This window comes from Arachis hypogaea, chromosome 14 (assembly GCF_003086295.3).
Source record: "Arachis hypogaea cultivar Tifrunner chromosome 14, arahy.Tifrunner.gnm2.J5K5, whole genome shotgun sequence".
Classification (NCBI taxonomy): Eukaryota; Viridiplantae; Streptophyta; class Magnoliopsida; order Fabales; family Fabaceae; genus Arachis; species Arachis hypogaea.
Window position 1 is genome coordinate 57,187,979 of NC_092049.1, and position 3,843 is coordinate 57,191,821.

The 3,843-nt window shown below is 38.1% G+C and overlaps 1 non-coding gene across 1 annotated transcript; it reads left to right on the forward strand.

Moving 5' to 3' along the window:
- The first annotated feature begins 1,429 nt into the window (after positions 1 to 1,429).
- LOC112746200 (small nucleolar RNA R71) lies at positions 1,430 to 1,536 on the forward strand. The gene has a single exon (XR_003174095.1). It is a non-coding gene; the product is annotated as a small nucleolar RNA R71 (small nucleolar RNA).
- Positions 1,537 to 3,843: the final 2,307 nt, after the last annotated feature.

Here is a 3,843-nt window from a genome sequence, read left to right on the forward strand (position 1 = left end):
TTCATATTTAGATTTTCAAAAGCGCGAGATGTTACATTATATATTTATAACAAAAATATATAATATTTATTATAAATGTATTTTAATTTTATTTTTTTTAAAAATAATATGTGTTATATATTTATAACAATAGTTTTTGAGTATTTTATAAATTTAGTATTTATAGACAAAATTGTTTTAATTTGTATGATTATTTATAATTAATTTTATATGTATCTTTTAATTTGTATAATTATTTAAATAATATTAGAAAATTATTGTTTGATAAACAATTGTTGTAATGGTTATAAAACCGTTCTTTAAAATAGTCAAAGAGAATGGTTTTATTTTGTTGCTATAATATAATGAAAAATTAAACTTCATCAACAACACTGTAAAAACCGTTGTCTAAAGCCATCTAATAGAACGGTTTTAAAGTGTAGCATTTTGGCAACGGTTTTTATGCGTTTCTTTTGTACTGTTATTTAAACAACAATAAAAAACCGTTGCTTAAAAATAAATCATAGTAACGGTTATAAAACCGTTCTTTAAAATAGTCAAAGAGAACGGTTTTAATTTGTTGCTATAAAATCATGAAAAATTGAATTCAACAGTAACACTACAAAAAATCGTTGTCTAAAACTATCTTAAAGAACGGTTTTAAGGCGTTGCAAAATTTAGGGTTGCTAAAGCCTGTATTTGTTGTAGTGCATCTTCTACTTGTCTATCTGCAACAATGGTAATGGTCCCATTTAGTTGTGCTATGGTAGCTTCCAATCTTGCAAAGTTGCTGTTGATATCATAGGGTTGCATGGTTGGGGGTGATACATCTTAGGGTTGGCTTTTGTATGGTTGTTGGTTGGAATGGTAGGGTGCATTTTGTGAGTTGTGGTGGGGTCTATTGTTGCTTGGTTGATGGTTAGAATTGTGGTTGTTATGTTGGCTGGACTGGTATGGTTTATGGTCTTGATTATGGTTTTGCTGGTTTTCCCACCTAAAATTTGGGTGGTTCCTCCAACCTGGGTTGTATGTCTTGGCATTGGGGTCATATGGTGGTCTAGAAGAATTGTTCACATAGTTGGCTTGTTCCCATTCTTCTTCAACTTCTGGGCATTCTTCCTCTTGTGGAGATGCTTGAGCTTGGACAGCTGAGACTTGATTCTTCTCCATTTGCTTGGTCAGGGCTGCCAGTTGAGCTGTGAACATCTTATTTGAGCTAATAGAGCATCCATGGAATTGAGCTCTATTACTCCCTTCTTATGAGTCCTTTCAAAGGCATAGAAATACTCGTTGCTGGCAACAGTTTCTATTAAACATATGAGTCCTTTCAGAGACTTGATTCTTTGACTGTTTTCTTCTTGTTGAGTGAGCCTCCTGAGGAGTGGTTTAGAGCTTTTTTAGAGTCATATGACAGCCCCTCATAGAAGATGTATAGTTGCACCCACTCATTAAACATATCTGGGGGCACCTCCTTGTCAAGTCTTTGTATCTCTCCCAGACCTCATAGAGAGTTTCCCCATCTTGTTGTCTAAAAGTCTGGACCTCAGCTCTTAGTCTATTGATCCTTTGTGGAGGGTAGAACCTTGCTAAGAACTTGTTAACAACATCTTTCCAGGTGGTGAGGCTTTCTTTAGGAAATAACTCCAACCACTTTGATGCCTTATCCCTAAGAGAGAAGGGGAACATGAGTAGTTTGTAAGTGTCCGGATGAACACTATTGGATTTTACCGTGTCACAAATCCTCAGAAATGTAGTCAGATATTGACTAGGGTCCTCTTGAGCACTTCCTCCAAATGAACAGTTATTCTGAACAAGAGTTATGAGTTGTGGCTTGAGCTCAAAATTGTTGGCATTTATGTTGGGCCTCAGGATGCTACTCCCATAATTCCCACGGTTGGGGTTTATATAGGAACCTAGCACCCTCCTCTCCTGAGGAGCATGGTTGCCAACAGCTTCTTCATGATGGTTGTGTGCTTCTCCTTCCATGGTTTGAGTTGGATCTTCTTCTTCTTCTTCACCAACCACTCTTTTTCCTCTGGCCACTGCTTCTCTTCTCAGTCTTAAGAATGTTCTTTCTGGTTCAGAGTCGTACGAGATGTCAACTCCTCATCTCCCTGTCATACACAAAATAGAATCACAAAAAGGAAAATGTTAACACCCTTGGGAAAGAAGGGTGGGTAAGCCAAACTAATTGATACAAAATATCAAACAGTTAGTGTGCTCTTGTTAGTGTTAGTATGCAGGCAGTAAAAAAAAGATTAAAAAGAAATAAAACAAAAGAACTAAAAAAGATAAAAGAAATGCTTAATCTAATTGTTCATCCACTTAATCACTGTCAATTCAAATCAATCCCGCGAACGACGCCATAAAACTTGATGACTGGAATTCACTACCCCACATATATAATGAATCCATTCTTTGGCAAGCGCACCAAATATCGTCAAGTAATAACCCACGAGGAGTGGGATCGTATCCATAGAGATTGATTGATTGAGCAGTGTTAGCTAATGAGTTAATTAGTTAAGCTAATCAAATAGAGAGTATTGAGTAGTATAAATTAAATTGCAGAATTATAAAGAACATGAAAGTAAAGGAAAGCAATAAAGTGCAGGAATATAAATGGCAAGAATGTAAAGAATAGAAACATAAATGGCTGAATTGTAATTGGGAATGGGGGATTAACAGAATGTAAAAGAAAGCTATAAAGAATGTGGAAGATAAGAATAGGGGAATTCATTGGGATTAGGAGATGTTGATCTCTTTGGATTAAATTCAGTTCATCTCATCTTCAATCATGCAACTCATTGACCTCTTGGCAATCATGATTGATTAAGTCCCAATCCCTTGGTAACTCAATCTCTCAAATCTTGATAATTAGCCAATTCCTTGGTCTAATTGCTCATGAAGAGAGATATGCTTGGTCCCTGATTATACCACACATCATCATAGATCCAAATAATGGGTGGATTATATGTCACCATATCCAATCCTAAAACCCAGATTTTACTCAAGTGTGAGAAGGGATTTCAAGCATGGTTTCATGTTTCCTTTTCCAAGGTTCCCATGAAACCTATTTTGCATTCAACCTCTTTCCCAAGATGATTGAACACTAGCATGAAGAACGAAATTCCTTCTAGAAAATCAAAGAAAAGATAAAGAGAAGAAGAAATTCACTATCATTAATCCATTAAGTACAACAGAGCTCCCTCTCCCAATGAAAGGGAGTTTAGCTACTCATAGCTCAGAAAAAAGTACAAGAGATGGAAGAGATGATATGTAAAGTAAAACTAGATCTAAACTTAGCAATGCCAATCTAATACAACCTAACTTAACCCCCTTTTTCAGTACTTCCAGGGGGTATTTATACTACAACTATCACTAGAATTAAGAAAATACAAAAGATAAAAGCAAATTACAATTGGAGGGAAAAGGAAAACTCAATAAACGTGACCTTCACGCTTGGCGTGTGGCTGGTGTTTAAGTGGCGTGCCACGCCAAGCCACTAAATTTGGCTTGGTGGGCCACGCCCAGCTCTTCAAGTGGCACGCCCCATGTGTTGGCATCCTTGGTGTGCCACGCCTTTGAACCCAAGTGGCACGCCCAGGGTCTTTTTAAAGATTGACTAGCCTGGCGTGCCACGCCCTCGAGCAAAAGTGGCATGCCCAGGGTCTTCTTGGAACCTTGGTTGGCCTGGCGTGCCATGCCTTCGACCTCAAGTGGCACGCCCAGGCTCTTCTTAAAGCATTGGTTAGCCTGGCGTGCCATGCCTTGGACCCCAGGTGGCACGCCAGGCTCTTCCTTGGAGCTTTGAACTAGTGTGGCACGCCCAGGGTCTGGCGTGCCACGCCCATTGTGGGTGCTTCA